Consider the following 14,400-nt stretch of genomic DNA (forward strand, 5'->3'; position numbering starts at 1 on the left):
GCAGTTCCACTATACGCTGCTATAAATGGCATGGTAATTTAACCGAGATGCAGGCCACACGCCCTTTCCATCTGGCCATAGGAAGGATGGATGTGTGGCAGGCAGTTCAGGAAGAGCTCTAATTCTCTTCTGCGCTGCACAGCCCCGGCGCTGGTCACGGCCACGGAGCCCACCGTGTCGGTGTGATTGCAGCGGGCTGCAGAGGGTGGGCTGCCAAAACCGGAATCGCAGCTACCTCCTCCGTTTTGCTAGAGAGCTTTCTGTTTGAAAATTCACGCTCACTTTCAGCTTGAAGGCCACCGTGTGATGGCTCAGCATGATGGGCACAGGCTCCAGTATTTTGTGTGCCATCCCAACCTTCTGCCATCCTTGTAGCCCGGCTTCTTGGACCCTCCTGCCTCCATCTCCTAGTGCAGTTGCATACTTGTTAGCAATACCATTGCCACCAGTGCCTTTAATGTCTTTAGTGGTGGTTTTCTGAACGAGAACTCCGGATATCGCTGGTCTCATTTTCTTGCAGCTTTTAGGAGTGAAAGAGGAGGCTGTACTTGTGTCCTCTAAGCAATCGGAGGATCACGACGCGCACAACTTTACAAGCAACGTCGGCAAGTTATTTCTTTGCTGCTTCGTGCCTGGGTCGTGCAGGCTGCTGTCGTTGTCAGAAGAAGTGATGTGCTCTACAGAACAGGGAGAGAGCAGTGAGTCTCCACAAATTTGTGCTGAGATGAGCATTTAAAGAATAGGTTGCTTCTTAAGATGTCAGAAATGCTGAAGGACAGCAGTGTCAGTGGGGGATGGGGAAGCAGAAAAAATCCCTGTATGTCAGAGATCAACAGCTGTAACAGCACATTTTTGCACTAGAAGATAAACTGGTAGGTTACCTTGTTTTGTCACAGAGCTGGGTGAGGGAAGCACTCGAGAAGTTGTGGGAAGCGAACCAGTGTTCGGGAGCCTGCGGCTCTTGGAGGCCAGCGGTGCTGCACAGTGACCACAGCAGCTGCAGCACCCCACCATCCCTGCTTTTTCCTCTTCTACTAACGTTAACAAAAAGTGAGAGACAGGTGATAGCAGTTATAACTGACAGTCTCTAGGTTTAGTGACAAGTTTAATAATAATAATAATAATTTTGCTCTTCATCTGACACATTCAGTGATTCTTTCTAATGTTTGTAATACTTTTCAAAATAGTGACATGACTAACCAAAAGAGTTTTTTCAATATATAAAATTTCTTAGCAACGTAATTCAAAAATCTTTCAAATAAACATGGATTAAATAGAATAATTCAAGTAAACAGTTATTAAATATATTTGACATCAAGCAGGAACTATTCGTGCACACAATCAATGAAGGAACTCATTAAACAATATTGTTACTTACTATTCTGCTTATGATTCAAGTTAATCAACTAGCAGAAACATTTTAAACAGAAAATGAACAAATATTTTCTTGTTTTCATTTTTTTTTTTTTTTTACTTGTATGTGTATGTGAGTTAAACTGGAATTTGTGTTTAGTGATTCTAGTCCTTCGTGAAGGTAGGAAACTGCCACGTGTATCTTCTAATGCTGTGTTTGTACATGAGGAGCGGACCTGAGCACATACACGGCTTCCACAGGCTTTGTGCTAGTTATCAAAGACCTCTACCACAGAATAAATGGGAAGCAGGAGATTGGAGGATAGTGTCGCCAGAGATATTGCAAGGTTATTCACTGACGATTGTAAATGCATACCTGTAGTTTCACACACAGGGCCCCTGGATAATGTGAAAAATCAGAGCAAACAAACTGTCAATGCAGGTAATTGCACATGTTGTTAATACAAGGAGCAGATTACCCTAGAATCCTCTCTTTCTGATTTCCATAAATCTTCTCCATCCCTCCAGATAATCCCCACCATTTTTTGTCTCTCCTTTCCCCATTGAATAATCTCCAGTGGCTCCAGGCTAAATTCCTTTCCTCTGTTCATTTAAGTGCAGATTTTTTCCTGCCCTGAGTATGGTGAACAGATTTTAGCTGTCCAGGACAAAGAAGTGCGACATGACTTGAGGAAGAAATTCAAGTCCTAGAAAGGCAGCGGTTTCAGGGTTTCCCACAAACAGAACAGAAGAAGGCTGAGTTAAAGGAAGACATATGGCTCTTTTTCCTCTGGATTGTCTTAACTGTGTTTCTCACGAGCCTTTTGATGGGGGTAGGAGAGAAATCCTCAAATGACACACTCTTCTCCACTGACGTGCCTCTGCAGCAATCAGATTGCACTGTGAGCTCTGTCTTTACAGGCGAAAAAGCCTAGAAATGTTACATTTTCATTTCAAATAAGAAGTTATGACTCCAGAATTTCTTTGATGTTCCAGACAATGATTACTGGAACTGGCACAGCCTGACTTAGTTACTAAAAGAAAGTTTAATAACTTCTGATAGATTATTCTTCAAACTTGTGTTAAAGGCATTCAGATTGATTTTTCTTAGAAAAATTCACTGAAGTCAGATGTCTCTTTTCCCTGATTTTACTTTCCTCAGATTTTTCTGTTAGGCAGAAAAATAAATGTCATTTGTAATGAAAACCAATCTTCAGCCTTTACTGTAGCACTGAATAGAAATATTTTCCTGACAAATAGCACGTGGTGTTGCTTCCTATAGAATACATAAAGAAGCGGCTTCTTTCCCTGTGTGTTTAAGACTGTGGTGAATATTCCATCAGCCTCAGAGTAAAAATCAAGAAACCTGTGGTTTAGGCTGGCTTTAGGTGAGTGGGCTTGTTCAGGTGTTTAAGGAAGCAAAGGGGGAGCGTTACAATACTGCAGGACATAAATGTGTTGCAACTCTATCATGCTAATAACAACTCTTGTTCTATAACATGCCACATATTGTGGTAGTCTTCCTGAAAAAATTATGAAATCTTTATAGTAAACAGTGTATTTTGTCAGCAGATTAGGACATTTCCATGAATGCAGACATAACATTTTTCTTCATTGTAACAAGCCCGTTTGAGCAACAGAAACTATGATTATGAGACCTTTGTGATGGTTTTGTGATCTTTACTGAGTGGGTGCCAAAGCCCAAGAACGAGGGGGATTACTTATGCAGACTCTGATGTGATAAATGCCTTTTTATTTGCTCCAGGTTAAATTGTGCATCTAAAATGTTGCTGTAAATAGCTCTGCCAAGGTCACTTCATGGCCAGTGCCCATCAGACTTGTACATCACATGAAAGTGTTCAGCAATTTAGACTGTATTTGAATTTTAGTAATTTGGCCTTTGAAAGCCTTCAAGTACCTTTCCCGTCAAGCTAATAGATTTAAAAGATCTGGATGAATGAGCAATCTAGTTGTGTTAGATGGCTAGCGTGCTGTATAGCTGACACTTTTCCTATACTGTTATAGAATAAATCACTAATTTTCGCTGTACTGAAGGAAAGAAAAAAGAAAAAAAAACCCAAACACCAAAACCACCACAGATGGTTTACCACTAAATACAAGACAAATTGATCTGTTTTAAATAAGCCTGAAATACCGTAAAGAACCAGACAAATATCAAAAACAAAACAAAAATCAAAAAATGAGCTGATAGATGAGGTACTGCATATCTGTCCTCATGTGAGGACATTCTCCCTCCTAAGGTCTCCAATCTACCCAAGTCTCTCTTGTCCAGTTCAGTTATAAACTGTCTTAGGTGATCCCTAAAAGACTTTGCTCTATCTATTATTTCCCTGTCTTCCTTATAGAAAATTCCTGCAAATTCAGATAAACATCCCTACCAAGGGATATATCTCGAAACCAATCCTGTATTCTCATATTTTATGTCTATTCTCTTCTGCAGACAGTTATAATTTACACTTTTAGGCAGAGACAGGCATTGCATAGTGTGGTCCACACGTTGCTTAGCTGATTGTTTACTTTGTTTGTGTACATGTTCAGTGAGATTTGTAATACCTGCAAAACTGGAATTAACTTTCAACAGAAACTTCTGACAGAAGGGATAAGTCAATGAGTCCTTAACTATGTTCTTTCTTATTTTTTAATTGCATAAATGTATACATTACCTGGTGGAGAATGTATTCAAAGAATAAACTCCAATCGTAGCACCAACTTTATATAGCGTGAATGAGAACATGCATGGAGCCATTCACTTGTGGGGCGGAGCAGTGCCAGCAGGTTAGCATAACTGGAAAATACTCAGAAAAAACTAACTGAGAAAATAAAGACTAAAATAAAACTCACAAGCAAGAGTGTGAGCATTATATATATATATAAATGCACACACAACAAATGATTGAAGTAACTTTTAAAGTTACAGTGATCATCACAAAAAGTAATGATTTCTACATTCCTCCCCCCATTATGGCAATTCTGATAGAATAATTGTATTTGACATGGAATGGTGATCTTTTAATGCTGACCTTCAAATAACTGACAGCTGAATATGGGTAATGCGATTGCAAAAACTCCTTTAAGTTGCTAAAGTAAGTATAATGTTACCAGCAGAGAGCTAAAACAAAATCCTTTGTGTGGCCTTAAAAAAGAGACTAACCATGAAGTCATTAGAAGTCCCTCTTAAAAAAACAGCGGATAATAGAAAATTGATTCTTATTTTTCAGTTTTCTTACTTGTACTATGAGGACAAGACAAGCTCTCTAGAAGAGCACATATCTGTAATAACACGCAAATAATCTGGAAGTCTTTTAATACACAAAAGTATTATATATGTATATATACACACATACATGTATGCATATGCATATGTATGGATGTGTATGTACACACACACATATGTATTCATTGTGTTTGATGTTTTCCAGCTTTTAAATAGCAGTGCAATCTCAGCCTAGAGGGAAGACATGTAATATTTAATACTTCAGCCAAACATAATTGCTAGGAAATGTCTTCATAGCATAAATCAGTACAACAGTGTAATCTTCTGCACTTAATCATAGGTAGAAAATGCTAAAACAGTGAAGAAATTCTCTTCCTTCAGTATTTTATTATCTGAAGGCCTAAGTGGACATAAAGCGATGCAGGGTAATAGCATAAAGCATCATTATCATGTTGTTATGTTCAGGCTTGAATGACACTGAAAAAGCTGAATCTGTCTGATAAGAAATGCATATTATTAAATTTGATATGTTTTAAAATAATTACCATATTATCCATCATATAGCACTTAATCTTTTATTTCATGAAATGAAAAAAGATCAGTCTGTTACAGAATGGTTCACACAAATAAAAAACCCCTCCTTCTAGCGTGATTATGAGAGAAAGAAAAATCTGGGTATGTGATCCAGATAGAAGCCATTGCAATGAAGTTTTCATTTTGGATGGCAGTGTGTTTGAGATCCATTTTCCTTGATAAATCCTCAGCACAGGTGTATACTGTGCTTAGAATGAAACAGTACACCTGGGCAAAAAAAGTGTGGTCTCCTGAAAACTTCATTAGTTTTTTCCATCTCAGCCTCTGTGGAGCTGGACTGTGCTAGTTAGTACTCAACCCTAGATACATAGGAATAATTTCAAATTGGGAACTGATGAATTGGTTTGTTTATTGCATCTTCTTGGTCTGTGCAAGATGAATGTGAAATATATAAACTGTAATTTTATATCAGGCTTGGTACTTGCATTAAAATGAGAAGTACTGATAATATATGATGATTTATATCTTACTTCTTCAAAAATGTGTTTAATCACATCACTGTTTTCAATGGATGAGCATCTTTCTGTAACTTATACATCTGGTGTATTAACTTTAAGTGAGTGTTGCAGTACTCTGCTACCTTAATCCAGGAAATTCACCATCCAGCAACTGTTTTAGAAGGCAGCTTGCAATGTCACTGGTGACAACTAGTTTCCATAGTTTCCACTGGAGTAATATATTGTATTTTCCTCATCAGCACTCACTGCTGAATAGCAAACAAGTCAAATCATGGAGCTATACAATAACCAAAGGAGAGGAACTACAAAGTCTTGCAGATAATTAAGCTATTGTATCAGGCTTCAGCAATGAAAGACAAAACCATTGTCATTACGGGAGAAAAAAGAATCTAACATTTCTCATAGGTTACTGTGAAAATCAGATTCTAGCACTGGCTTTACTTTTGTCCTAGTTATACTAGCCTACAGGCTCAGATCATTGACTTCAAATTTAGATAGGAAGCTATTTGTTGAATTTTATGCAGAAGGCGTCACACGTATTTCTTCTGTTCTTCTTTTACACACCAAAGTTTTCCTGTAAAGCAGGATTATAACCCTTAATTGCTATAGAACAACTCCATTCTACATTATTAAAACCACAAAATATTTGGCAGTACAAAGGAACAATAAACACATTTATGTATTAACTGTCGGAGTAGAAATATTTGCAGTTAGAATACATACCACTTCGAGAATGAAAAAACAAAATCCAAGGATTTTATTCCCAGGAAACAAATTGCATAATCCAGTGCTGAATATTTTTATTGTCTGATTTTTAAATTGAAATGCATTCATTAAGCGTGTGAGTTCACTTACAGTTTCTTAGATTTTGTATGCCGTGGGACAGAATTCGTCAAGTATGCTGCTGTAATGTAATTAAAAGCTGTAAAAAGTAAAAGGTGAAACTAAGTTCCCATTTAAAATCTTGCCTTTAACTGTAGAAAGACATGCTTGTCTGTGCAAATGTTTTTCAGACTCAGTGGTGTATGCCAAATACCGCTTTCAAAAAATTTTTATGCGTGTAACATGACTCATCATTTCTGCATTTTGAAACAGCCCTTTGAACTGGAAAAAAAAAAAAAAAAAAAGCTTCAGAGAGACTTTTCTTTTCATTGGTATGGTTTAGGTAACCAGAAGAAAATCCTGCAGTAAGTAAAGAAGTTTGATACTTCGTTAACTTAATGACTGTGTATAAAAACAGTTAGGAAAAGAAAATGTGTACTATGTTGAAAAATGGAAATGCATTTCAGAGCAATGAACACTAGTTCCTTACAAAATCTGTTTTTGTGAATACAAGATGAGTACAGATACAGGCACCCACAACTGTACATAGAACTAGTAGATTTACAACTCTGTGCAAATACAGTTTTTTGTCTTTCTGATCTCTTGTGGCTGCACAACTGTGTGCTTGGAAAACATGGCTGTAAATGTGTGCTGTCTTAACAAAATACAGCGTGGAGGTAAACCCTGGCTAGTCTTAGCTGGGCATGTTCTACTGTGGTGTTCTGAAACTTGCATGGCAAGAAAATCTCAGACCTAAAAGAAACAGAACTACTATGAAAATTAAATTAAAGGAGGTGGGTGTGAAGCTGTGAATAAGAATTAACTTACATTTGCAGGAGAATGTGGTGGCAGTTGCACAGATCCTTCTTCAAAACGTCTTCAGCCCACATTCTGGGAGTGTTTAATTCAGCATAAGAAATGAGTGATTCAGCTGCAGAGTTTTGTATGGGTTACTAGTATGAACCTGAAACTTGTTTTTAACCTGCCAAATAATTTATAACATAGGGTTTCCTTTCACAGAATCACAGAGTCGTTCAGGTGGGAAGGGACCTCCAGAGATCATCTGGTCCAACACCCCTGCTCAAGCAGGGCCACCCAGAGCTGGTTGCCCAGGACCATGTTTTTTGAGTATCATGGGTTTTTTGAGTACCATGGGTTTTGAGTATCTCCGAGGATGGAGACTCCACAACCTCCCTGGGCAACCTGTGCCAGTGCTCGGTCAGCCTCACAGAAAAATATGTTTTTGCGTGTTCAGATTGAATTTCATGTGTTTTAATTTGCACCCATTTTCTCTTGTCCTGTCAGAGGGCACTACTGAGAAGCGTCTGGCTCCCTCCTCTTCTTCCCTCCCTTCAGGTATGTACGCGCGTTGATAAGATGCCCCTGAGCCTTCTCTTCTCAGGGCTGAACAGCCCCAGCTCTCATAGCCTCGCCTCACACGGAAAATGCTCCAGTCCCTTAATCATCTTAGCGGCCCTAGGATGGACTCCCTCCAGTAACTCCATAACTTTCTTGTAGGTGGGAGTCCAGCACCAGACACAGTACTCCAGGTGTGGCCTCCCCAGTGCTGAGTAGACGGGAATAATCGCCTCCCCTGACCTGCTGGCAATGCTCTTCCTAATGCAGCCCAAGATACCATTGCCCTAAGGGCACATTGCTGGCCCCTGGTCAGCTTGTTGTTCACCAGAACTCCAAGGTCCTTTTCTGCAAAGCTTCAGAAAAATCCGTTCAGGCCAGTGATCCACCAGCACGTACTGGTGCCTGGGGTTATTCCTCCCCAGGTGCAGGACTTTAACCTTCTTGTTTAACTTCATGAGATTCCTCTTTGCCCATTTCTCCAGCATATCAGGGTCCTTCTAAGTGGTGGCACAACCCTCTGGTATATCAGCCACTCCTCCCGGTTTTCTATCAACTGCAGATTTGCTGAGGGAGTACTCTGTCCCATCATCCACGTCATAAATAGAGATGGTGGACAGTATTGGACCCAGCACTGACCCCTGGAGTATACCACTAGTGACCAGCCTCCAGCTGGACTTTGGGCCACTGACCACAACCCCTGGGCCCAGTCATCCAGACAGTTTTCAGGCCACCTCATTGTCCTCTAATCTAATCTGTACTTTGTCAGCTTGTCTGTGGTGATGTATGGGGAGATTGTGTCAAAGACTTTACTAAGGCCGAGGTAATCAACATCCACAGTTCTCCCCTCATCCAGCAATCCGTTCTTTTCATTGTAGAAGGAAATGACATTGGCCAAACATGATTTCCACTTTGTGAGTGCATGCTGACAACTCCCAGTCTTGTCTTTCTTGCATTAAGAAATGCTTTACAGCGGAATTTTCTCCATCGCCTTCCCAGGGACTGAGGTGAGGCTGAGCAGCCTGGAGTTCTCCAGATTTTTCTTCTTGCCCTTTTTGAAAATAGGAGTGACACCTGCTCTATTCAGACTTCAGAAACCAATTGCCATTACTGTTCAAGGTTATCTGAGAGTGGCCTCATGATGCCATCAGCCAGCTCCCTCAGCACTCATAGGTGCAGCCTGTCAGGCCCCATGGACTTATGTATGTCCAGTTCGCCTAAATGCTCCCTAACCTGGTCCTCCTCCACTGAGGGAGAGTATTCCTTGTTCCAGACTTTCCCTGTTGTCTCAGGGGTTTCCTAAAGGCAGGTGAGACACCTGTTCATTCTATAGGAAGGCGCCTATTCACGCTATAGAATATGGTTCAGGTGCTACTCTCAGTATTACCCTAGCCTCTCGTGTGAGTGAGCAGTTCCCTTCTCAACAGAGATTTGTGGGACATGTCAAGAACTGGGAACTGCAGAAGTATGCACAGTTGGATGGTGCACAGGTCCTCTGAGCATTAAGAAGGAATATGATGGGAAAGGCTTCTGGGTCCTTATGGTTATGGAAGTGTGTTTACTTAATGGATTAGTTTAAACAATAAATGGACTGTAGGTGGAAAAGAACTGATCCTGACTACAAATTTAACAGCAGACAGTCCCAGTCTGAGGAGCCAAGATAGCATCTGATACCCAGTAATCATATCCAGTGGATATATCAACACTAATTTTGGGACTTTTCATAGTCACATCTTTTTTCTCTACTTCAAACAATGGCATATTCTGTTTGTTTGAAGACTTTGTCCATCCATCAAGACAGATCTTCTTTGTTAATTGTCAAGTAAGTACCCATGGAAAGTAATAAATCACGGAAAAATGACTTCTTGAATCAGGTAGTCAGTTCGTCTTGATCAAAGCACTAGTTTTTTTCTAGAAGCCTAACAAAAATAGAGAAGACTCAAGCTGAACAGTTATGATTTCCATCTCTAGCCATTCTTCCAAGCTCAGGGTAGAGTTGCAAGTGCTGGCCTTAAACAGCCATGGAGTGCTTTTCCACAATGATGGTTGTGTTCCGAGCCAAAATCTTAATCCTATTTTTGACCCTTGAAAATACAAGTTCCTCTGCTGACATCTTTTTAAAAATTATTTTCTACTTACAAATACTAATCAGTGCTTGAGAACCTGGTGTCTCAGGTATTTATTTTTTTGTGATCTGTGGAAATGCTGTTTTACAGACCTTCAAACATGTGGCCATGATGGGGAAAAAAAGGGTTAGTGGGAGTTAGTTAGGAAGAAACAAGTGTTTTTCCAAAAGCAGAAAACAAAATTATAGTTAAATAACAGTTGATTCACGTAAAGTAAGGAAAAAGAAAGATCCTCTCTTCTAAGAGCTAGCAAATTTAGGAAATCTTAGCCACTAAAACATTTGTGGATTTGAATCAGGATAGATTCTTGTTCCTCTGCTGAATTTCTCTGATACTGTGACCTCTTGCAAAATAAGAACCACAACATCCAGCAAGATGGGGATATTGAAAAAAAAAAAAATAAAAGAAAAGGAATAGAAGTGAGTTTTTCTAGTGCACTGCTGGAACAACCTGAAGGATTTTCTGGTTGGAAGCTCTCAAATAGTTTCTCCTAACTGTGAATTATGTTTGGGGAAATAGAAAATTCAGAAATTACAAGAAACAAAGAGACCCAATAGAATACAGAAGAGATATTCTAATAAGTCAGGCTTGAGTCTTCAACCAGTCCCTGAGCTCCCCTCAGATGTTTTGGTTTAAAAAAACAAAGGAAAAAAGGCAACATTTTCAAATGCTGTGTTAGCTGTATAAAACTGAGTTGATGGCACATTGCATTGCATCCTGTAGCACATACAGCCTTTTTCCTTCATTCTGGATATTTTAAGTTGGTGCTGGGAAATGGCCCTAGAGAGGTGAAGGAAAGATTGCTTTGCTAATAGGACAAAACCTGGAGAAATTTGAAGTACTCCTGGTTTATGCAGTGCACCTGGCAGTGTTTGAAAAGCTACTGGATAGGTTTCTATGGTGTATCTTTAATTTCTTTATATCTAGGTTTATGCTTAAATGTTTAACAAGAATGGATATATTTACAAATACTCTCCAAGAGTCTTAATCTCTGCCAATCTGAAATGAACCCAAATGAAGACACTGATGACATGAAGTTTCCACTTGAAGAAGACCTGGCGCACTCCCCAGACAGCTGCAGAAAGGTGGCCCTTGTAAGGCTCTGCTTGTATTAAGAAAGGCTTGTTTGGAGGTTTCACAGTATTGAAAAAACTATGGGGTAGGCTTGGTTAGAGAGGAAAACTAATTTATTGGTCAGTAATATGTATTGTAGTATTTCAAAAAGGTTCTTTCTAACAGCTCTCTCAGCCTGCTCTTGCTTCAAAACCTTTTTCACAAGGACACGGATGATATTCCTTACCAGTCTGGAGTCAGTATATACTCAAGAGCACAAATGGCATTAGAGGGGAGCAGTTTATTATAGCAGAGTCCAGAGTCTCCAGAGAAAAGGTAGAACCACTTGAAAGTAAATAAATTAATTACAGGTTTCCTTTTGGTTTGCTCCTGTTCTTTGTATAGGAGGAGATGTAGGATTGGGATGGCCTTGCTTTTGGGGTTCTTGAGATTGAGGAATCCTGGGACACAGCTTGCCCGATACTTCAAAATACAAATAAATTCACAGTCACTCAGCTGGCATGCACGATGATGGCAGTTGTCCAGAGAGCATTTTTGGGAAGTTAGTTGCAAACTCTTCCTTTAGCAGAGACAAGGAAGTGGATGCTCAAAGGAAAGAATACAGGCAAGAAGAGGTGCCTGATATCCATCTTCTCATTTTCCTCATGTGCAGAAAAATAAAGCTAGTGGTTTAGCTGCTGCTGGATGGGCCTACAGGAGCAGACTTGAGAGCAGTTAAAATTTTCCTGTTTGTGTACCCTGAAATCACCAAGTTGAGTGATGAAAAAATCTGGGTTTTTAACAGCAATATCAGGTATGATAATTCTCAGAGTGCCTCAGTGAGGCTCTGGGATGACAGCAGGAAGGCCTGGACTTCAAAATTTCAGGCTAAGACAGAAATTTTCAACCCAAGTTATTTATAGGAGGTTTTAGGAATGCAGGAGAATCATGAGACTTCTAGCGAATCCAGATAGCCCAAGCAGTGGTGAGCGTAAATAACAGTGCGGCTAGTCAGACGTGCCTGGGAGAGAGCTGGAGTGGAGATTCAGTCTCATGATCTCCAGGGCTGGAAGGCTTAAATTCAATAAAATAATCTGCCTTTGCTGCTAAGTAGGATTAGTTGCAGCCACCAGAAGTTGAGAATACTCAGCACCTTGAGGTGTGATGGAGTCGTATGTGTTTGCCTTGGCTTGCTATGCTGAATTTAAATGCATAATGGGACAGTGATATCCAGTGCCTATCCAGATTTGGCATTAAAACGAATGGCAGACATTGACAATTTAATTCAATTAGATATATTTCAGTTTTAATTGAATACATTTCAGTTAAAATAATTGATCATTTGCATTATGAAAAAAAAGAAGTAAAGTAGTGTCAGTTAATTCCATTTATCACGTTCTTTCCTTGGACAAAACAACAGTGATGAAGTTACTGTTACTTCTTTAGTTTCCACTCATGTTTTCTATGATGAGGTGAATTGTTATATTGAAAGACAAGGTATTTAGTTGTCCTAAATTTGACACATTTAATTAAATTTAGGACATTTTACTTGAATTGAATGGAAAAGCAGAAGGTATGTCTAGCACGGATTTCCATGCTTCTAAAATCAATAATGCAGAACTGGGTTAATTACGGTTAAATAATAGCTTGGAACTCATGGGTTCACAATCACTTGTATTCAGTTCCAAATACGCTGTAAGTCTATATAATTTTTTAGTTCGAAAACACGTAATGTAACGTGACGGCTATTTATTCCATTGATGTTAAGGTAGGTCAGCATAGGTTTTCTAGCAGCCTAGAAGACAGGTGAGGAACCAATAGTCAATGCATCATTCAGCTAATAACTTTGTGTTCACAGCTGAGGTTTATTAGCACTAGCTATTATTTTTAGATAAAAAATGAAGTTACATTTTTAGTTATATGACTACATCCCCTGTATCTCCACAGCTTGCCACCTGCCGCAGCGTTTTGTCACAGAAAAGCACCGAAATCAGTGGGATCCTGTTTCTTAGTCAAGAATAGAGGGCTGATTTCGAACCCCTGTCGTGATTCTAGAGCAAAATCAGGGGTGGGATTTGAGACCGTCAGGGTTGTCCTAACAGCCAGCAAGGCTCTGGGTGCCCGGGTGGGATGTGTTTGTGGGGTTCGGATGTGTGGGGTGACTGTGCTGAAGTCCCAAACACAGGTGGAGTCAGTGGCTCCGAATCGGCGTGTCGTACCTGTGCTGAATGGGAGATCGGCTGGGCAAATTTGGCTAAGGGGGGTGCGTGGCTAATGGCTGCTGGGGTCCTCCGGCCGGCTGGAACTGGTGAGCCCAGTTTTGAGGTGGCCCTGAGCTCAGCGAGGTACTTCAGTGCATACGAGTCATGCTCACTCATAGGGTAAAACAACTCCTCAGCCTGACCTTGTATTTCTAGGATAAAAAAAAAAAAAATATCACTCTCTTAAGTCTCATTTCCTAATTATTCAACCGTGCTTTCACTATCCCAATTCAGACTGCGAATTTAAGAAAGGAGATTCATGGCCAGGATAATGTTAGCCGTATTAGTAAATAATAATATTCCCTTAGGAGCAGGTCCACAATATATGCTGTATTTTAAATAGCTATACTTGTTTGCATACAAATTTAATAAACAATTACAGAATCTTTTTGCTTTAGTTATTTAGGAAAGACTGAAGAATTAGTTCTAATGTAAAAGAGCGATTAACATTTGGCTTGGAAAAGTTCTACGAGCATTCCTTTCACCCAGTTCTCACGTGTGCGTTATCTGCTACAAGAAAAAGAAAGCAATATTTCATCTCTGTGAATAAAAAAGAAAGTAACTTAATAATTCCTTTTTTGTGAATTTCTGACTCATAGCACAGAATTAAACTTAATAAGGTTTTTCTTTCATAAAGGGCCAGATTCATAGCTTCAAAGAGACCTAGACATTTCAATACGATTCAGTGATGGGCATTCATAATAAGCAGGGAGGACCACCATATATGCACTTACATACCATTATTTAAATATTATAAAAAATTAAAACCGATGTGAAAGAAAGTTTGCAAGTGCAGAACTGTATGTGTTGCAGTAATTAAGAAACTAGGTAGGGTCACTCTTTTAAAATACTTTTAAATACAATACTTTGATATGTCTATAACAGCATAATAATGGGAAATGGAAAGAAACTGAACATGTGTTTTCCAAGCCTATCTTACCTCCTCACCCTCTTTTCCCCTTTCAGTGCCCTGTATAATTGCTGATTGTTTTGCTTGGAAATGGTGGAAAAGTATTGAATGCTATTTGTTTCTTCTATTACAAGAAGTATGTTCAGATATTAGGAAGCTGGAGTTTAATCTTCAATGATAAGATTATCATCATGAAACTCTTTAAAAGTTTAGTTTAAATTCAATCATGTTG

General features: G+C 39.4%; 1 protein-coding gene across 1 annotated transcript in view; it reads left to right on the forward strand.

Moving 5' to 3' along the window:
* KHDRBS2 (KH RNA binding domain containing, signal transduction associated 2) overlaps positions 1-14,400 on the forward strand; it is a 362,804-nt gene that overhangs the window by 218,791 nt on the left and 129,613 nt on the right. The gene's annotated exons all lie outside the window — the stretch shown is intronic.

Source organism: Aquila chrysaetos, chromosome 2, assembly GCF_900496995.4.
Source record: "Aquila chrysaetos chrysaetos chromosome 2, bAquChr1.4, whole genome shotgun sequence".
Taxonomy (NCBI): Eukaryota; Metazoa; Chordata; class Aves; order Accipitriformes; family Accipitridae; genus Aquila; species Aquila chrysaetos.